Source organism: Piliocolobus tephrosceles, chromosome 11, assembly GCF_002776525.5.
Source record: "Piliocolobus tephrosceles isolate RC106 chromosome 11, ASM277652v3, whole genome shotgun sequence".
In the NCBI taxonomy this organism is placed as follows: Eukaryota; Metazoa; Chordata; class Mammalia; order Primates; family Cercopithecidae; genus Piliocolobus; species Piliocolobus tephrosceles.
The window spans coordinates 121259420-121281150 of NC_045444.1; the positions used below are offsets into that span (position 1 = coordinate 121259420).

Here is a 21731-nt window from a genome sequence, read left to right on the forward strand (position 1 = left end):
TAGTCTCAAACTCCTGGGGTCAAGGGATCCTCCTGCCTCAGCTTCCCAAAGTGCCAGGACTATAGGTGTGAGCCACTACCTGGCCCAGCCTGGAGTTTTGGGAGACTGTGAGGCTGCACTGCCGACACAAGCCAGTCTCCAAGTGCTCCGGGTCTAGTAAGTCAACAGGGGAGGCTTTTAGAACTCAGCAGCTCCTCACTGGTCCTGGGAAAACTCATTTAGCAATTTGTGAAGGGCCTGGCGTGGTGGTTCATGCCTATAATCCCAGCACTTTGGGAGGCCAAGGTGGGTGGATCACTGGAGATCAGGAGTTCAAGAGCAGCCTGGCCAACATGGTAAAGCCCCATCTCTACTAAAAATACAGAATTAGCCGGCGGTGGTGGTGCACACCTGTAATCCCAACTGCTCAGGAGGCTGAAGCAGGAGAATCACTTGAACCTGGGAGGCTGGGGTTGCAGTGAGCCAAGATCACGCTATTGCACTCCAGTCTGGGCAAAGAGCGAAACTCTGTCTCAAAAAAAAAGAGAGATTTGTGAAGATCATGAGCTCCAGCCCATTTCGCTGCTCCATAAAGTGCTGCGTTGGTGAAATGGGCAGGACGTGCAGCTCTATGGACGCGTGGCCCTGGAGCTAACAGGAGTATCCTGCATCCCACCACAGGATGTGCTGAGTCCACTTGGAAGCCCAGAAAAAGCCTCCGTGTTTAGCCCTTCAGGTCTTGCCTTAGTGTTGGGCTGGCACAGGCCTTCTGGTGCTCAGAGTCCCCATTCCCTGGTTGCATTTTACAGTAACAAAGGCTCCATGCAGTCCTCGACCCAGGGCGTTCACAAGCTCTGTTAGCTCCGAAAAATCGAGGGGTTCCTTGCCAGCTTCTCTGACTCCTATCTGCCTCCTCTTTGTTCCTTGGCTGGTGTTAGGGTACTTTTTGGCCAAGGGTGAGGGGAGGGGAAGGAATCTGAGCCCATCTGTGTGCCCACACTGGGGGTGCTGCAGGTCGCATTTCACCCTGGCACACCCTGCCTGCCCGTGACGTGGCGATTTGTTATGGGGATCATAATAAAACTTAGTCTGATTAGAGGCATGTGGGAAGCATGCCCAGCACACATCTCAGTCCCGTCCCTTGGAGCAGACCAAGCTCAGGCAGCAGGCAGCTGCCTTGCAATTCTCAGAGTTTCAGGAACTGGACAGGGGAAGGATGGCTTGCGATGTATTTCTCTGGGTTCGTTTGGTGCCGGGATTGAGTATTTCTGGTGGAGACAGTTGTTGGAGAGCTCCTGGGGAGACAGGCATTTTGTGGTTGGTTGCATTGTTATCCCACAGGGAATTGGTTTCTTGCCTCCAGGAAATGGCAGTAACATCGGGGACAGCAGCAGTCACAGGACGGCAGACGCGTCACTCAGGGTGCAGGGTGCTGTGGCTGGAGCTACTGCTGTTCTCCCTTTCACTGGTGGAGAAGCCAGGCCTGGGGAGGTGCCGGCACTTGCTGAGGTCACAGCAGCCAGACTTGAGCCCAGAAATCTGTCTGTACCTAAGCACACTGTTTCTTACCTCCGGCATCTGAGTCCCATCGTCTGATGTGGCTTTAACCTCAGGATTGGGCCTAATTCTCGAATCCTACCTGTGAGGCAAGCACTGTGAGTGGCTTCATTTCATATATGGGGAAACTGAGGCACCAAGCAGTTTGCTCAAGCTTTGAGGGTCAAAAATTGAATGAAAGTTGTTTGAGGCTGGGAGCTGTGGCTCATGTCTGTAATCCCAACGCTTCAGGAGACTGAAACAGGAGGATTGCTTGAGTCCAGGGGTTCAAATCCAGCCTGAGCAACATGGTGAAACCCCATCTCTACCAAAAATATGAAAATTAGCTGGGCATGGTGGTGCGTGCCTGTAGTCTCAGCTACCCAGGAGGCTGAGGTGGGAAGATCACCTGAGCCCAGGAGATTGAGGCTGCAGTGAGCTGCAGTCATGCCATTGTGCTCCAGCCTGGGCAACAGAGCAAGACCCTCTCTCAAAAAAAATAAAAGTAGCTTGACCAGGAACATTCAACCTTAGTTTCCCCCTAACCTCTAGTGGCTTTCCCGCTTCTCTGCTTAAAACAGGCTATTTCTTTTCTCCAGCCTCAGCTTCCTGTCTCCTCAGCTCCATAGAAACTGAGCTCCAGGTCCCCCATAGAAACTGAGCCCTCCAAATTGAACAAGGACCCCAGAACACAGGAGTCTGTGCCGAGTTTGGTGCCAGGGATGATGCGTGTGGTTGTATCTTCTAGGGACGGGGCCCTGGCTTTCATCTAGTGACCCCTGTGGGGGACTCCTGCGGATTCCCCATCTACCCCTGGAGAGTAGCTCCTGCAGGGCGGTCCAGGTTGCCCCAGCAGCAGCCTACCTGGCCAGCTTTGAAGGGCTTGGGCAGGACAGGTGGTATCTGGGCCTTTCTCCCAGAAATTGCCTTTTTATAAATGTAGGCCAGACTGTCACCTTTATTTATTCATTCAGTCACTTAGATTTTAATCTCGTGTTGAGCTTATGGTCAACTGACAGTTCTGAGTATCTCACTTAGATCCTTATGGGGTGACAGGGCCGGTGTGTACCCGGTTAAGGTCTCCGTTGCATTTTATGGGTGGCTGCCTGCAATTAAGCAGGGCTACCGTCTCTTGGCCCCGGGCTGCTTTTTTCGTGATAAATACAGAAGCCGATGTTTACCCCCTTCTGGTAGTGGACATAGGGGCATCTCTGAGCAGAAAGCAAGCCGGGGCCTGCGGAAGGGGTTAAGAGGGGCTGGACAGGTGACCAAGGTCACCATCCCATGGATAAGTCACACTGATGGCATCGTGTGGTGAGAAGGGCACTTGCCTCTGTGGTCTTCCTCAGTGACACACAACCCAGTCTAACTGGGAGAAATACATGAGGCAAACCCCAGCCGAGGGACGTCTTACAAAATACCTAACCAGGCCTCCTCTGTACTGTCAAGGTCACCCAAAACACACAGTGTCTGGGGAGATGCCCTGGCCAAGAGGAGCTTAAAGAGACACGACACGTAACGTCATGTGGTGATCTGGATGGGATCCTGGAACAGAAAAAAGGACCTCAGGGACAAACATAGGAGACCCGGATGAAGGACAGGCTTTATTGCTTGATGTTAGTGCACTGACATCCATTGTGACAAAGGTGGCCCTCCTGTAAGACATTCACAGGGAAACCGGGTGGTGGGAGGCCTGTGGGAATTCTCTATATTATCTCCACGACTTTTCTATGAATTTAAATCTATCCTAAAAGAAAAAGCGTATTTAAGAAAACAGGTAAGAGTGGTTAGGAAGACTGGTCGGAGCCAGGGATTCCAGGCCTGACTCTCTGCACCCGTGTCCGCTTCAGGCAGGCGACACTGGGCACCCCCTGCCAGGGAGAAGCCCAGGGTCCCCACTCCCTGGCCGAGAACTTCCCTTTCCTACAGACCCTCGCTTGGTGTGCCATGGCAGGTGGGCCCAGGCCTCCCAGTTGGGCCGAGGCCCATCTCTTTTCCCAACAGCACGTCCTTTGTTCTCTCCAGCCCAGACGTGCAGAGGTGAGCCACCCTCCTGGCCAGTGAGGAGCTTCTAAACACAGAGACAGATCAGTTTTTTGCCGAGTGAACTTGAGAACCAGAGCAGAGCTGCAGGGACAATGGTGCATTATTAAACGGCTCTGAAACTCAGAGCCCAGAGCACCCGGCTCTGGGGTGATTGGCAGGTGTTGGACCTGTGGCTGTGGCCCCGGCCCCCACTAATCCCATTACCGACTTAGGGGGTGAGTGGTTGGAAAACAGGATGAGAGTGTCTCTCCCCCAAAGAGGGCTGGTTCAAGTGTGAATATTCACAGCCACACCGGGGCACCTGCTCCTTAGATGTTTTTTTTTTTTTGCTTATGCAGTCAGTGCACAGAGTGAGCCCTGCACTGGAAAAGACACGCACGTGCATATGCACACACACAGGCGCACACACACGCACATGCATGCACACACACAGACCCTGAGGCCCTGCACTTGAGTTTCTAGTCTTAAGAACGGGTCACCGAGGCTGTGTCCTGCAGCTGCCAGTAGCCAGTCTGCCCCACTCGGATGGTCTATTTATTTATTTATTTATTTATGTATTTATTTTTTTGAGATGGAGTTTGGTCCTTGTTACCCAGGCTGGAGTGCAGAGGCGCTCTCTCTGCTCACTGCAACCTCCACCTCCTGGGTTTAAGAGATTCTCCTGCCTCAGCCTCCCGAGTAGCTGGGATTACAGGCATGCACCACCACACCTGGCTAATTTTTGTATTTTTTAGTAGAGATGGGGTTTCACTGTGTTTGCCAGGCTGGTCTTGAACTCCCAACCTCAGGTGATCCGCCTGCCTCAGCCTCCCAAAGTGCTGGGATTACAGGTGTGAGCCACCATGCCTGGCAGTCTGTTTCTATTTTGACATTTCCTCACTGCACCTGGAGAATAGCTTCATTCATTCATTCATTCATCCATCCATCCATCCATTCATCCATTCATTCATTCATTCATTCAACAAGTACCTGCCAGCCTGTGCAGCAGTGTTGCCAGGTGAGAAGGGTGGGTAAAAATGCGGGGACCCCCTCACTACGGTTACTGCAGGACCAGGTATTCTTTTCCTGCACCCGACAGTGCCCCGAGGCCCCACTGGTCATCCGTCCAGCACTCTGCTGGCTGACTGGTGCGGTGAACTCTCTGGCTGGGCTCCTTTCCTGCTGCAGGTGCTGCGTCTCTTTCTTAAGCCTGTGTAGAAAGTTCTTTTGTCCGGGTGACATTGGCATGATTGAATCAGTGCCAGGGCCAAACAGGATGTGGATCTGGGCGACTCCCAACTCCCAGCAAATCCATGGTTGTTTTCAGTTGCCTTAAGAAGAATAACTGAAACAGAGACAAATGCCCCAACGGTAGGGTGCTTCGAGGTCCTGGAGGGCAGCCCTGGCCCCGTGGAGAGAGACCGAGTTCTGCAGCATCCGTGGCCTGCATTTGAAACTGAAGGGCAAGAGGCTGGTGAACTCCGAGAGTCATGCCGCAGCACGGAGGAACAAGCTGAACCTCTGGAGGAACGGCTCTACCTCCAGGTCAGGCTAGAGGCTTTTGCATTTGGTTTGGCGAGGAGAGAGAGCAGGATTTCTGGGTGCTGGACATGCTTCTGGGTCAGAGCTGGTGCATTTCTTTGCAGGGCAAGGTGGACAGGAGGCGGGGATGCTGGGGAGGCATCTGCTGCATTTGTTGAAGTTTCACAGGGTGCAGAGCCCCTGTCCTCGCTGTTCCGTGGGGTGCCAAGGAGCAAGCCATGTAGTACCTGAACTTTGAGTAGATACAGATAATATTTGAAAATATTTGGGAATGTTTACACAATCACAAAAACAATGAACACTTGCATAGCCACTACGCAGGCCAAGAAATGGAACTTAACTTTGAAATTCCCTTTGCCTCTCCCAATCCCAGCTCCCTGCTACCGATCCTCTTCCCTCCCTGCAAAAATGTGTTTATCGGATAAACCTGAAGCATTTAAGGGAGTCCCTGTCCTGAATTTCACGGTTGTCATTCTCTGCTGTTTTTTAGTTTTATCACATGGGGTTGTGTTTCTAAGCAACATCATTTGTTTTTGTTTTTAACTTTTATATACATGGAATCATGCAATATCTTTTGTGGCTGGCAGACTCTGAGATGGCCTTCAGTGATCCATACCTCCTGGTGTTCACATCCTGTGAAGTCCCCTCCCTTTGGTGTGAGCGGAGCTAGCATCTTGCTTCTAACCAATAGGATGCATCCAAGTTGATGCTGCGCCTTCCTCCTGTGATCAGGTTATGTGGGCTTAGAACTTCCTCCTTGACAACAGATGGTCTCCCCCGCTGGCTGTGGTGGTGCGGGCTGCTATATAGAGAGGCCACGTGGCAAGGAACTGAGGGTGGCCACCCCCTGGCAGCCAGCATGCAGTTGAGGCTTCAGTCCCATGGCCATGAGGAACTGGATGCTATAGCAAGCAGGTGACCCTGGAGGACCCCTCCCCAGTTTAGCCTTGAGATGAGACCCCAGCCTGGGCCAAGATCTTGATGGCAGCTCTGTGAGAGGCTCTGAAGAAGAGGGTCTCTTCTTCACCCAACTAAGCCACCTCTGGATTCCTGACCTATAGAAACTGCAATAATAGAAGTCTGTTGTTTGAGGCGATTTGTTACACAGCATTAGCTAGCTAATACATAGTCTTGCAAGAGTTCCTTTTTTGCCTGACCATGATGTTCTTGAGGTTCATCTGTGTTGATATCTGTAGTTGTAGTTCATCTGCTTTCGTTACTATGTGTCTTTCCCTTGTAAGTAGTCCCCCCTTATCTGCAGGGAATACAAGGCCCCCAGAAGGTGCCTGAAACTTCAGATAGTACCGAACCCTATATATACGATATACTTTTTCCTATGTATACATGCCTATGACAAAGTTTAGTTTGCAAACTTAGGCACACTGAGAGATGAACAATAATGAATAATAAAATAGAACAATTATAGCACTATATTGTAGTAAAAGTTGTGTGAATGTGTTTTCTCCCTGCCAGAATATCTTATTGTACTGTAGCACCTGTTTTGGGACCACAGTTGGCCAGGGGTAACTGAAACCATGGAAACTTGGGATGAGGGGGAACTGCTGTATGTTAATGCCTTGGCTTAATTATTCTTTCTGCTCCTGAAGGACAATAGGTTATTTACAGCCTTTGCTATCAGAAACCACACTTGCTGTGAAGGTCTTTGTACATGACTTCCAGCTCAGCGTGCAAATGTTTATCTAGGGAGTGCGGCTGGGCCTTGGCTGCCATTCCAGCTCCACTTCCCACAGCAGCCTTCAGGTTCGCCCAGGCTCCTCCACATGCTCCACTCCCTCAATATTGTCCGCCTTTTTTCACTTGGGGGGATGGTCTGATGGGTGTGAGATGGTATCTGAGTGTTTTTATATTCTTCCGGAAGCTAATGTTTACGGACCATTCTGATTTCCTCCCATGCGGAGATCCTTTTTGTGGTTTTTGCCCACTTTTCTTGTTGAATTGTAGGAGTGCTTTGTGTTTTTGTTTTTGAAAGGCAGGGTCTCACTGTGTCGCCCAGGCTGGAATACAGTGGTGCGCAAGCCCTGCTCACTGCATCCTCCGCCTCCGGGGTAGCTGGGATTACAGGTTTGTACCACCACGCCTGGCTCATTGTCGGAGTGCTTTGGATTTTCGGGAAAATAAGCCTCTCTTAGTTATGAGCATTGCAGATACTGCATCCCGGTATGTCCCTTCCCCTCATAGGCTTTTAAAATCAAATCAGGCACAATTCTGAGTTTTTCCGTCCCGGGGGGATAATTTGCAGAATTGTGCTTTGCGGCATTCCCAATCCTGGCCTGTACTGATGCCTGTGGACTCAGCCCCTGTTTATCGCTGTTGCTTGATGCTGCCTTCCTGAGGTGGAGACTGCTGGGCTCTGTTCCCGTCTGTGGCTCACCCTCTAGTCTGGGCGTGCTTTCCTGTTCAGATAGCTCATTCCAACCTCTTAGTCACTTTGGAGAGCATCGTTCAGTGAGTCAGCACGGGACCTGGAGCCCAGGGACCCCTCCCAGCCAGGCCAGCGCACACTTGAAATCTGCAGTTTGTGTTGGCCTCCCTGGAGGTGATTGCTTGACTGCAGAGGAATGCACGGGTCGGGGGAGAATTTGCCCAGTGTGTTTAGAAGGAATGCATTCCTGGAGAAAGTTAAAATTAGAAAAAGCTGCTACATTTCCTGCCATTCAGTCGCAGTTGGCTGGTGTTTGTTTGCACAAGGATTCTTTGGTAAGGATCTGTAGTCGCTTTCTGGTGGAATGCGAGGTGAAGTCACGATTTTCGGGATGGAGGTGAGCGGTTTCCACAGTGATCTCTGTTGTGGGAGTCACTGCTTTGTTTTCCGAGTGGTTGAAGAATCATACCGGAATGGAAAAATATTGTTGAAACAATCCGTTGTTGATAATTAGCAAGAAGATTATTTTATTTATTTATTTTAGAAAACAGCTCTTTAGTGGGAAGCAAATATTGTGGAGTGTATCTCTTTGTAAGCTGGGCTGCTGTTTTCCCGTGTCCGCCTGCTTCCTGGGCGGCCACCTCTGATGTCACCTCCTGAGGCTGGGCTTTTTAGGAAACCCCTCTGACTGGCACAGGCAGTGGGGTCCAGGTTGGCAAATACAAATACCCAAGTCCATTTGAATATCTGGGGTAACGTACACTAAAACATTATTAACTGTACACCTGAAATTCAGATGTAACCGGGTGTTCTGGGTTTTGTCTAGAGACCTCTCCCAGCCCAGCTACACCTTGAAGGCCCCTCTGTCCTGGTCTCGGGTGGTGCCTGGGCCTCTCCCAGCTGAAAGGGGTGTCGCCGGCACCAGGCGGGCTATTGGCACCAGTGGGCACACCTGTGGCTTTGCAGGGTTTTGTCCACTTCTGTGTTGGCGCCCTCCTCCTGCTGGTGCTGGGCTGGGGTCGTGTACCCATTTTATGGAGGCGGAAGGGAGAGGCTGGAGGGTTACCAGCCTGTCCGGTGGTGTGGAGCTCGTGAATGGAACTCTTAGTCTGTAGAATTCAAAGCCCGGCAGCTGGAGGGCACAGGAGAAATGAAACCATCATCTTGCCTGGAGAGCCAAAGAGATGGTCAGAAACTCGCGCACAGGGAAGAAGTGCCATGGCGCTGAGCGTCTGGGTGGCAGGGGGGCTATGCCCGAGACCTGGGAACACAGGCTGCAGGGAAGCCTCAGTGTGGGCCTTGAGGGAGAGGTAATTTCTGTGCAGGCAGGGAGGGGAACAAGGAGGCATTGCCTAGTCACAGGCAGTGGGCAAATGGGAGGAGGTGGGATGTGTGTAGGAGAGTCTGAGGGTGGGGCCGCTGACCTGGCTTGAGTGAAGGGGGTTGGCGGTGGATGCCATGGAGTCCGTCCACGTGGGGTAGGGCAAACTGCAGAGAACCCTGAAATGGGGCAGGGAAGCCTGGCTCCAAGGGAGGAAGGGGCAGGAAGGAGCAGGGCACCCTGTGCTCTTGAGCCGAGGATAATACACTGATGGGAAGTAGTGGGGCTGTACGTTTGCTGGAGAGTTGCCACTGAGATCGGCGGGGAGGCGGGGAGGCGGTGGATCGGTGGACCCAAGACCAAGCTGCCGGTCACAGGTGCTGGGGAAGCTTCGTTTTCTGTTCAGGCAGCAGGTGCTATTGATGCAGCTGCCGCTAAGCACTAGTGCAGGCCTAGAGGCTGGGCATACAGAAGTGAGCAGGACAGGTGGGTTCCTGCCCGCAGGCCATACACGCCAGCTTGCCAAACACCCAGATGCCAATTCCCCAGGGCACTCCACGCAGCCTGTTCAAGGTGCTTCTTGTTCTTGTCCACAGATTTGTGCTTGAGAAGCTCTGAGTTCCCGTGCGTCTACTCGCATTGGCATTACAGGTACTCTATAAATCATCCATCCATTCAAACACTGACTGCACCTGCTATGTTCCAGGTGGTTCCCGGTGAACAGGACAAAGTCCTTGCGTTCATGGGGGCTGTTCTGGTGGGAGAAAAAGGAGAGAAGTAAATGATAGATAAAAGAATGTCAGCAGTGGTGGACGAGACCAGGGGAGGGAGTGGGCAGCAGTGGTGTGCTTGTGTTTTTGATATGGTGTGTGAATCCCCTCTACAAAAAAGATATTTCTATCCTCATGCTCAGAACCTGTAGGTGTTACTTTATTCGGCAAAAGGGACTTTGCAGGTGTGATTCATTGAAGGCTCCTGGGATGGTGAGATACCCTGGATTACCCAGATGGACCCTAAATGTTATCACGAGTCTTTGAAGAGGGAGATGGAGATCTGACCACAGGAGGAGGCTCTGGAATGGTGGGAACAGAGACTGGAGTCCTGAGCTTTGAAGAAGGAGGAGGGGCCTTGAGCCAGGAATCCAGGCAGCCATGGGATGCAGGAAAGGGCAGGGCCACGGAAGCAGCTCACCCCCTTGAAGCCTCCAGAAGGCACTGGCCCTGACGTCAGCCCAGTGAGTCTGGTTTCAGATTTCCAGCCTCCAGAACTGTTGGAGAGTGAATGTGTGTTTTGAGCCACTAAGTTTGTGGTAATTTGTTACAACATCGGTAGGAAAGTCATGCAGGGTTCTGCGGCTTTAAGGGAGGTATGTCTGAGCAGAGCCGTCTGAGGTTGGGGCTGGGCTTCCCTGCCGACACGTGGGCTGGGGCCACAGAGCCTGAACCAGGATCCGGACCTAGCTAAGGGTCAGGAATCCCTGCTCTGGCTGTTAGTTGTCCTCAGCCTGGAAATGACCCACAGTGCATGTATATGTGTATGGGTTTTGTTGTTTTGTTTTGTTTTGTTTTGTTTTTGGTGCGGGGCAGGGTCTCATTCTGTCTCCAGGCTGGAGTGCAGTGGTACAATCATGGCTCACTGTAGCCTCGACCTCTGGGCTCAAGTGATCCTCCCACCCCAGCCTCCCAAGTAGCTGGGACTACAGGCGCGCATCACCATGGCTGGCTAATTTTTTTTTTTTTTTTTTTAACTTTTTGTAGAGACAAAGTCTTGCTGTGTTGCCCGGTCTGGTCTCAAACTCCTGGGCTCAGGCAATCCCCCTGCTTGGGCTGTCCAAGGTGTTGAAATTACAGGCATGAGCCACTAAGCCCTGTCCTTTTAAATGTAAAAATGTCAGATGAGGTATCAATCCCCTTTGCTGAGTATAAGTGTATCTTATTAACGGAAGAAAATATTTGCTTGGCTTTCTAAATTGGGAATTTCTAACAATCCGTAACAGCCCCACTGGCTTTGACCGGAACCGACCGAGTGCTCAGTTACGTCACTCAGCGGAGTGCCTGTGTCGTGGACAGAAAACCCAGTGGTCTAGCGCCATTTACCATCTGTCCTGGTTTGCAACCCCTGAAAGCAGAGCCTGAGACAAGGAGTTGGGTGCTGATGTTTTCGGGGAGCTGACTGGTCCCAGCAGTCCATCCAAGCGGAAGAGGGTGAGAAGAGGGAAGACAAAAAGCAAATCAGGGGTCAGCTACTGAGCTAGTGGCCACTGTTAACCACTATCAGGGCTCCATCACGCTGGAGATGCATTTGAGGAGCCATGATACTATGCCCTAGAATTGTCTTTCTGGAGGCCAGAGGCGGGGACGTCGACCCCAGGGCAGCCCCGGGGGCTATATCTCTGCAGCACATCCTCCATCCTGCAGGCTGACCCGGGCTTGGGGCTGCGGTATGCTGGGGTGGTGGAGCTCCTGCAGATCACACCCACCATTTGGAGAACGTTTTGACAGCGCAGCAACGGAGTAGTGAATGTATAAAGATCTGCTATAGCTGGCCTTCCACTTCCACCAAGTCCTCACTTTGTGGCTGTCCCCTGGGAGTCATAAGAAAGGCCCATAGTTTAGCTCCATCCACCAAGACTTGAGTCACCTACCAACGTCTGCCTTAATGACTTTACAAACAGTCAGCGTGGCGGAAGATGTTTAGAAGAATATGGGAGAAAGTCAAAGTGTGCGTGAATGAAGGGGAATGAAGTGGGAAAGCGCATCTCACCTGCACATGCATTTTTTGACTCTTGTGCACAAGCATTTCTGACCCAAGGTACACAGGCGTTTTTGACCCTGTGCGCCCGGGCATTTTTGACCCTTTGCATGCAGGCATTTTGACTCTCCGCGCACATGCATTTTTGACCCTCTGCGTGCAGGCATTTTGACTCTCCATGCACAGGTATTTTTGACCCTCTGCCCACAGGCGTTTTGACTCTCTCTTTGTAGCAGCCTCCCTTGATGTATGTTCAGGTGAACCAACCCTCAACACACACCTACAAGCTCAGGGACCATGTGCAGACGAACCAACCTGTGACACACACCTACGAGTACAAGGAGCACGGTGCAGGTGAAACAGCCCTTGATATATACCTATGAGCTTAGGGTCCCTGTGCACGTGAACCAGCCTCTGACACAAACCTACAAGAACAGGGACCATGTGCAGGTGAACCAGCCCTGGATACATACCTATGAGCTCAGGGTCCATGTGCAGGTGAACCGGCCCTCAATGCACACCTCTGAGCACAGAGACCACGGTGCAGGCGTTATCTCTCTTATTCACGAGGAGGCCCAGTCATTTTCTCCCCACCCTGAGTGGAGGAGGAAGGATAAGACTTAACTCTGGTCCCAGCATTTAGTGGCAGAGCCAAGATTTGAGTCCATATTCAAATAAGGTCCAAGTCTTCAACACACTCATGTTTCCTAGATATTTTCAGCCTCCTAAAGGTTTATTAGGGGGGCATAAACTCTTTCAAGACTCCATCACAAATATTGTTAGTCTGATTCAGGACAGGAATGTTCACTTCTACTTTGAAAGACTTGCAATTTTATAACCTGCCATGGGAAAAGGAAATGCAGGATTGGAGCCTTGTCTGGAATCTTACACCCTCACTTGTCCACGTCCTGTCTTACTGCAGCCTGTCTGGTCCTGGGATTGTTCTGTTTGTGTTTGCCGTTACTCTGCATATCAAGGCTGCTGGCTTTGGGTTAGGATCCCAGCTTTTCAATTCCTGATCTTGGGTGAGTCTTTGAAACTGGGTCAGCCTCAGTTCTCTTATCTGCTAAATGATGGCATGATAATACATGTCTGGCCTGCCTCGCAGGGTTGTTGTGAAAAGCGACCAAGAGGCCAGATGGGAAAGTATGTTGTCAACTAGGAAACATTCCGCTAATAATGCTATTTATTTATTTATTTATTTTTTGTGATGAAGTTTCACTCTTGTTGCCTAGGCTGGAGTGCAATAGTGCAATCTTGGCTCACTGCAACCTCAGCCTCCCAAGTAGCTGGGATTATAGGCATGTGCCTCCATGCCCAGCTAATTTTTTGCATTTAGTAGAGACGGGTTTCACCATGTTGGTCAGGCTGGTCTCTAACTCTTGACCTCAAGGGATCCACCCACCTCAGCCTCCCAAAGTGCTGGGATTACAGGCATGAGCCACCGCGCCTGGCCTGCTAATGGTTTTCAGAGGCAGCGTCAACATCAGCTGGGAGCAGGTTAGAAGTGCACATTCTCAGGCCCACCCCAGACCTACAGAATCAGAAACTGAGGGTTGTTGGGCCCAGCAACCTGTGTCAGAATCAGCCCTCCGGGTAATTCCAGTGAAAGCCGGTGTTTGAGAACCACTGCCTCAGTCACAGAATTTCACGGGTGTTGTGTGCCATTTCTACCATGTATTTGGCACTCAGTGTCTGGTATGTTTCAAAGAAAACAAAACAAAATGAAAGGGTCTCTGCCCTCAACATGGTCTACAGGCTGGAAGGAAAATTAAAAGAAGAGAAACCCACACGAACTGGATGTACGCTGGAGTTCTGCGTTACAGTTGTGGAAAACGAGGCCCAGGAAAGAGAAGGCACTTAGCAAAGGTCGTGGAGCTGGGGTGAGAAACGTGAACCCTCTCGTTTGACTCATGACCATCTCCAGACCCTTCATTCCCCAGGCTGCCTTCCCCCAACATGGGCGGCTCATGGTGTCCCCCCACTTGTTCATGGGAGAGAGTTCTGAGGTCAGAATCAAAGCCTAGGATACCTTCCCTTTTTTTTTTTTTTTTTTTTGAGACGGAGTCTCGCTCTGTGGCCCAGGCTGGAGTGCAGTGGCTGGATCTCGGCTCACGGCAAGCTCCGCCTCCCGGGTTCACGCCATTCTCCTGCCTCAGCCTCCCGAGTAGCTGGGACTACAGGCACCCGCCACCTCGCCTGGCTAGTTTTTTGTATTTTTTAGTAGAGATGGGGTTTCACTGTGTTAGCCAGGATGGTCTCGATCTCCTGACCTCGTGATCCGCCCGTCTCGGCCTCCCAGAGTGCTGGGATTACAGGCTTGAGCCACCGCGCCTGGCCAGGATGCCTTCCTTGAGACGCTGTCCTTGGCTAGCTTTTAGGTGGTGATTGTTGAAACCTTGGATTAAAACCTTCACCGCCCGCAGCCCCAGTAGAGCTCAGAATGATGAGCTAGATCAGCTTGTGAGGCTCTGGAAGTGATTGGTCAGTGAGTTGAAAAAGTCAAAGTCTAGAAGAATCATTAAAAATACAAGGAAAAGCTGTGTGTGCGTGGATCTTCCAGTCTTTCTGTTGGGTTCAGGTCCTTTCTGAGTGTGGGTTTGGCCCTGGTGTCTCCTGTGTGACCCACATGCGTGATTCCATGATTGATTTCCAGTCCAAGATGGTGCCATGACACGGGGACACTGGTGAGGCCATCTGTGCCCAGAGTTCTCCTAGAGTTGACTCCATTTTTCTCAGGTGTTGAATGTCATCTAGCTTGCCAGCCACATTTTTGAGTCAGTGTCTTGCTCTGTCGCCCAGGCTGGAGTGCAGTGGTGCAATCCCGGCTCACTGCATCCTTCGCCTACCAGGTTCAAGCAATTCTCCTGCCTCAGCCTCCCAAGTAGCTGGGACCAAAGGCGCCCGCCACCACGCCAGGGTAATTTTTTGTATTTTTAGTAGAGACGGGGTTTCACCGTGTTAGCCTGAATAGTCTCAATCTCCTGACCTCGTGATCCGCCCACCTCAGCCTCCCAAAGTGCTGGGATTATAGACATGAGCCACCATGCCCGGCCCGCCAGCCACATTTTTAAGTGATTCACCTTTAGTGAGTCTTTCTGAAATATTCCACTTGAATTGCCATGGGAGCTGCCCTTGTCTCACCCCTGCCATCAGTTTATGTAGTAATTAAATATGTAAAATTTCCACAACGAGCTTCCCCCAGCTCCAGCCAGGGGAGCAGAGCCCAAAGGGGAATGAGAAAATGGTCTTCTGGCCCCACAGGTGTAGTGGGCCCTGTGTCTCATCATCCTCCTGTCTTGACATTCAAGGGCAGGGGGCCTCCACCTCCTCCACCGCCCTGCCAGGGTGGAAGGGCGTTCAGAGAAGGCAGCCACTTGGTGCTGCGCAGGTGCCAGGAGGAGCCCACGGTGTATAGGGGGGACTCAAGAACAGGAGTACAAAGCTGTTGCGGGTGCTGGGTGGGTGATTGTCTCAACGTCCCTACCCCGTTTTTATGCTTAGTATTCACTCCAGGTTTAACACAGGAGAGAGGAAGGTCATATCCCATTCCTTATCACATTCTCTGTAAAATTGGAAATTTTGTGTAATTATAGGAAAGGTAAGTGAAGTGGTTTTGTGTTCTGCATAAGAAAATGTAACGTGCATCAGGTGAGATTTCAGGCCCTCTCACGTGGCTGCTTCATCCTTCCCTTGCCCAAATACATTGTCAGTGTGTAAGTTTTAGTAGTGTTGATTTTGGTAGCATGAAGTACAAAGGCTTTTGTCCGTCTGCCAGAGTGCCACTGTCTCAGTTCTGTAAATTGGTTGTCTCGGAGTGGAATGATCTGCCCTCACAGAGAATGAAGAACCTGGGGTTGGGTCCGTGGCCAGGCCATGAAGCCCCCGTGTAGTCTTGGACGTGCCGTGCATGAGGACTGATTGTGCGAACCTGAAGCTGGAGGAGGACGGCGTCACTGTGCTGCCGGAGGGGGGCCAGAGATGCCTCCCCTCTTTTTGAGGTTGGAGCCAGCTCTAGAAAGAAACCTTGAAATGGATGTTGGGCCTGTTCCCGTCTCCCTTTCTGACCACACCTCCGTCTGATTTTCTTTCCTTCCCTCTTGCCATCTCTTACCCTAGCTGGTCTCTTGGCAGACACTCCTGGCATGCAGCCATGTACCCGGGTAAATGCCCACTTCCGTTTGGCCTGAGCCTACATCCCGCCTGGCCCTTTGCCCACTGCGTAAGTAGGAAGGGTAGAGAACAGGGCTTGGCACGCTTTCCTCTGTAAAAAGCCAGAGAGTAAATATTTCCCACTTTGTGGGCCATAAGGTCTGTGTCACAGCTGCTCTGTTTTGGTTGCCCAGAAGTGCTATTGATAAACGGGTGGGGCTGTGCTCTGTGAAACTTAGGTAAGGACATTGGGACTTAAACTTCATATCATTTTCACATCGTGAAATCTTACTCTTTTTATTTTCCCTCCAACTATTTAAAAATAGAAAGACATTCTTTGTTCATGGGCCATACAAAGATAGGTGGCCAGGCTGGATTTGGCCCACGGGCTGTAGTTTGCCTTTGATTTGGACAAGAATTTTCCGGGTGAATACCCCTCATCCAAAAATTTGAAATCCAAAATGCTGCAAAGTCTGAAACTTTTTCAGCACCGACGTGATGCCACAAGTAGAAAATTTCACACTTAATCTCACATGACAGGTTGCAGTCAAAGCTCCAGAACAAAATTATTTAAAATGTTACGTAAAATCACCTTTGGACTGTGTGTAGAAGGTACGGATGAAACATAAATGAACTTAGTGTTTAGACTTGGGTCCTATCCGCAAGATATCTCATTGTATATATGCAGATGTTCCAAAATCTGAAATCCAAAACACTTCTGGTCCCAGGTATTTTGGATAAATGGTACTCAGCGTGTATTTAGTTCTACTTTGTAGTTTGGTTCTAGTGATTGGCTCTGATGTATGGTGGTGGGTGAGGATGGAGCGACCCCAGTCATCCAGCTCTCGGAGATGTAGGATATAGAGGCTCCTCTGGCCAATGGCTCCATTGATGTTCACTGTGGAGGCTTGGAAATCTAAGAAATAGGCTTATATGTTTTTCAGTTTACTCAACACCAGCCTAACATTGCTTCACCTCAACCCTTCAAGAACTATGTCCCATAACTAGTGGGTTGGACTTTTGGGCCCATACTGAGGTTGCTGTAACAAAATTAGTTGTGGGTGTTCCTGCATGTTCACCGTGCGGATCTGGCCCTGAAAGACTCAGCTCTGCAGCGTGGACCAGCTCTTGGTGTGGTCAGCACAGGCCGGCCTGTAGGTTGAGTTGGGTGAAGAGTTCGTGTAATATTTTCAAATCTGTCACTCACTCACTAACCTCTGAGATGGGCAGAGCCGTGAGAATTCCTTTTCCCAATTTGCAGATGGAGACTCTAAGGTCTGATGAATTACTTTGACGGGGCTGTTGTCAATGGACCACAAACTGCTGGGTGGTTTGCACCACGGAAAGGGATTATCTTACAGGTCAGGAGGCTGGAAGTCCAAGATGAGTGTCATTGGGGCCAGTTCCTTCTGAGACTGAGGGAGAATCAGTTCCAGGCCTTTCTCCCTTAGCATCTGCGGGTTTGCAGGTAGCCGTTGGCTTGTAGAAGCCTCACACCCCATCTCTGTCGTCCTGTCACCTCTCCCTCTCTGTGTGCATGTCTGTTGAAACTCTCCCCTTTTATAAAGTCACCGGGTCATATTGGATTGGGACCCACCCTGGTGCTGTCACTTTAGCTTGATTGCACCTTGAACGCTGTATCTCCAAATAAGGTCACTTTCTGAGGTACTGGGGATTAGGACTTAACGTGCAAATTTGGCGAGACACAATTCCATCGTTACCATCTGGGAAATGGGGCGATCGCTGTTTTTTGACTGTTCTGAAATGAGGATTTAGGACACAGTGGTCGTCTCTGTGTATGAATATAGCTTCCTGTCTGGATGTGGTGGGGTGAGGACCACAAGCCTCGTATCATTCATCCACTCCCCTCCCAGACCCGCGAGGTGGGACGAGAGGTGGGGTGAACCTCTGCAGATTTGTCATCAGCTGAGACTGTCAGCCATTGTTAAAACAGCTACTCATATGGACAAAGCGACATAACTGCCCTTCTCTCTGCACCATGGGAGAAGACCCTTGTGTTTTGAGCTGCTGAAGACAACAGAATCTTGTCTTCCTGGCATTGTGGTTTATGGCGATTTGCCCCGAATCATGGTTAATGACAACATTGATGTTCTTGAAACAACCGGAGAATAAGGCATCCTCTAGACTTCATGCTAATTCCATCCTCCCACACGAAACTGCGTGGTTTTCTTGGGGCTTCTGAAGACTGATGGGCCCACACTGGTGTCTGGTGGTGCCCACGGGAGAACAGTGCTTGACTGAAAGATCGTGCCCCCCTCTTCTCAACAGGGCCGGTCCTTGTCCAGAAACTTTGGGCCTCTGGAGAGGTTGATCAGGAGGTGATCAGCCTCCTGGGGAGGTGGAAAGGGGCCAGTGGTCCTGTCCACTGAATCCATCCACTGGGACCTCCTGGACATGACAGAGCCAGATTCTCTCCTCCCTCCACTCCAGCACTGAGGGGGCCAGTGGTGCCACATGTGCACCTGTCGCTGCCCAGGGTCCAGTTCTGGTGTCTCTGAGTCCCTTGTCAGGGAAGCTGGGTCCTCCCTTACTTAGGCATGAGGTGTGAGTTTACCCAATCATCCTCGCTGTCCAGGGAGACTTCCGGGCTCAGTTTCGGGCCCGCAAGGCTGTTAAGTAAAGACTCCGCCTAAAGAACCTGCCAGAAGGAAAGCTCCAGAGGGCTTGCAGGGCCCTTATCCAAAAATGCGAAGAGAATCAGTGCCGAAAGCCACAGTGACGGAGAGTGTTGTCAGTGCAGCCTCTCTTTAAATAAAGAAAGGAGCATGGCAGCTTTTTGGAGTTGGGGCGAGGTGGTATCTGGAATTATCCAGCAAAGATTTATTTTGTGCCTTGGGGGGCGGGAGTTGGGCAGCCTGGGGAGGGCTGGGCAGCAGCGAGGATGGGGAGGCTGAGGCCCTGGGCCACACGCAGGTCGTTTTCCTTGTGGCGGCTGGAGGGTGGCTCTTCACGTAGCTCCGTGGCCTCGGTAGCCCCCACGACCGAGTGGAGTGGAGTCAGTTGGGGGAGGAGTGTCACAAGGAGGAAGGCATTGTGGGCCCCTGGAGATCCGTGTGTTCCTGCCGTGTGGCTCTGGGTCTGGAGCCCCTGGAGATGGATGCGTTCCTGCCACGTGGCTCTGGGTCTGGGCAGCACCTGGAGATCCATGTGTTCCTGCCGTGTGGCTCTGGGTCTGGGCAGCACCTGGCAGGCTTTGGGGTAGGCCTTGCCCACAGCCTGGGAGGCTGGGGAGTTCCTGTGAGGGGAGCCGGGTCTTTCTGGGGAGCGCTTGGTGGGGCAGGGAAAATACACTTGTCCCTGCCTTGGGCTTGTCTCAGGAAGTGCCCCGGGCAGAGTGAGGAGGCTGAGATGAGCCCCGGAGGTCCGTTTCTTGAAGCCCCCGTCAGAGCTGATGTTCGGGCCACATGTTCTCTTGGGGTGTTCTGTTCTGTGTCACTGGACTCGCCCTCCCCTCATTTCCTCACCTGCCCAGTAGTCACTGCAGCCACTGGAGGCGGGTCCCCACTGAGGCAGTTCCCATCTGTCCTTTATGACAGCCTGCAACGGACCCGCCTGACGAAGGGGCCCAGCAGTGCCGGTGCCTGCCTAGCATTCAGGATGAAGATTCCGAGTACCCTGACCAGGGCATAGGGGCTTGGGGTACAAAGGAAGGAAGAGGCACCAGGTTCTCAGAGATGCTGGTGCAGTGGCTTTTAGAATCAGAAGGAAGAAAAGGGAAAGGCGTGCTCACGGTAGAGGAAACGGGAAAAGCTGCAGAAGTCTGAAGAAGGCAGGGATGTATACCACGAAGCCAACACCCTTTGTAGTTTTGCTTCCCCCAGGTTTTTTTCAGTGCCCTTTTATTTCTTTTAAGATGGTGAGATTTTCAACTGCTCTGTCTTGGGATGACTCTTTGGAGAACGAGTACTTTGAGAGACATTCCGAAGGGCTCTGAGCAACATGGTAGACCTGTCTCAAAGGAGGGGGATGGACGGATGGCGGCGTCCTGCCTTCTCTCCTGTGAACAGGGCCGCCTTGGGATTCCTGTCCAGAAAGTCAGTCTAGGTGTGGGTGGCTGTGCGGGAGCCGTGGTGGCACCTGCAGTCCCGCCTGTCTCTTCCCACCCTTTGTTTTTGTCTTCTCTGGTTTGAGATCTTTTGTTGTGTGTGCATATATTTTGTCACATTGTTGCGGCCTTTTTCGTAGCGTTCATTGATTCTTTTCCTTTTGCCTGTGTGATTTTGCACGTCGCTTGTACCCTTAGAAGGTCCGTGTCTATGTAGAGATCAACTATACAACTAGATTTTCTATTATCTACTGGGCAATTTTCTTTCCTGCCTCCCTCTCCCCCTCCACACTGTTCTGTTGATCTGGAATTCATTTTATCTTTGGGTATGAGTTGAAACCCTGAAGTGAGGAGGTCTGTGCTCTGAACACCAGCCAGCTGTCCCAGCACCACAGGGAATGATTCTTTCGTTCTTGGGTGATTGTGATGCTTCTTTTAATTGCATGTTACATATTTACATGGATGGAGGTCTGTTCTGGGCTGTCTGGTTCCTGCGGAGGCCGAGTGGCCATGATTTAGGGAAGGTGTCCAGAAGGAAGTTCCCACTCCTCCTTTCACAGTCCGATGAGGTCCCGGATTCCTCTGAAGGCCCGGGGCCCACTCTGTTATTCCTGTGGAGAAAGTCAGCTTGAGGAGGAGGGCGTCATGGTGGCACCTGCAGTCCTGCCTGTCACGTCGACGTTGGCCAGTTCTGCTCTCAAAGGCGCCGGCTCTGTAGTGATGTCAGTGCCCTGTGACTTGAGGAGGAGACCCCACTGCTGCGGCATGTCTGGAGTTCATCTTCAGGGCGCAGCTGATAAGATGCTTCTGTTGCGCTCACGATGCCAGTCGTTGCAGCAGAAGTAATGGCAGGTGACGGGAGACTCAGTGTTGGGGTGAGAAAAGGCACAATAAGCTGTTGTCACAGGCAGGGCTCCCTGTGAAGTGGACCGTGACGCAGAGGCCACTGGGTGGGATGTTTAGGTTTGCTGGGGAGCACAGCAGCAGGGGCAGAGGACAGTGAGGCTGGGACACAGCCTCCACGCAGCCCGTCGCTGACCCCACAGGAGCTCTGGCCTGGGCCAGACTGCCAAGTCACCCCGATTCAGGAGTGGGGTGAGGGGCAGGTTTTGTTACCCTGCATTGGTCACTGGTCTGGTCATTGGGTGCAGGCTGGCCCGGGAATGGGGCCGATGTGACCTTGAGAAGGGCTCTTTCCAGTGAGACAGTTCTGGGTGGCCCTGGGTCAAGGTCCTTCCTCTGGCCACACTCCCAGAGTTGGCTTCAGAAGGGGACCTGGAGGCCGCGTGGCGGCGTCCACCACTGTCCTCACCTGCCGTGGAAATGCACTGCAGAGCCCGTCTGTCCTCCAGGACGTGAAGGGGCCCTGGCGGGAAGCAGGCGTGAGTTCTGCACTGGATGGGACTGAAGCTCACTCGTGTTTCCTTCTTGTCTTGCAGCGCTTCGCTTTTCTCCTGGACAGAAGGCCGTGTCCTGGGACTTATCTGATGGTGGGAGGCTGTGGCTGTACCAGGTAGGTAGTGCAGGCATGGTGTGAGTGGGTTGCCGTACCTGGACCCGCTTTACCATGTCATGACCAAGGTGCCGGACTCATGGGGAGATGGGTCCCAAATGTGTGCAGAGCAGCTGCAGGAGGGAGAAAGCTTCTGGAAGCTTCTGGTGACACTTGACCTTTTGCAGGCACTGCAGGCCTGTCCCTCATGGTGCTCTCCTCCTGTCCTCGAAGCCCACAGTGTTGGCCCCAGTGTGGGAAGGTCATTTGTCATCCTAGCATCCAGAAGCCCAGCCCCAGCGCGTTCCCAGAACAGCCCGGTGTTTCTGTTTTCAGCGAATCCCCTTTCTGTTGCCTCCCGTGGAACGTTCTCACTCTTCTGAGAAGCCGGGCTAGCATCTCATCCCCGCCCCAGCAGCCGCGGGACAGAGCCCAGGTGTCCTCTCCTGTGGTGTGTGACAGAGCCCAGGTTGGCTGTCCTCTC

The 21731-nt window shown here is 51.9% G+C and overlaps 1 protein-coding gene across 5 annotated transcripts in view; it reads left to right on the forward strand.

Moving 5' to 3' along the window:
* Positions 1 to 21731, forward strand: part of SH3BP4 (SH3 domain binding protein 4) — a 102445-nt gene that overhangs the window by 22819 nt on the left and 57895 nt on the right. For 2 of the 5 annotated variants that reach the window (XM_031936550.1, XM_023228764.1), the window contains exons 1-2: positions 4888 to 5085; positions 21195 to 21268. The gene's annotated coding sequence lies outside the window, so the exon portion shown is untranslated. Of the gene's footprint in view, positions 1 to 4887; positions 5086 to 7511; positions 7863 to 21194; positions 21269 to 21731 lie in introns of those variants that run through there. The other 3 variants (XM_023228763.1, XM_031936549.1, XM_031936551.1) reach the window with 2 other exon arrangements.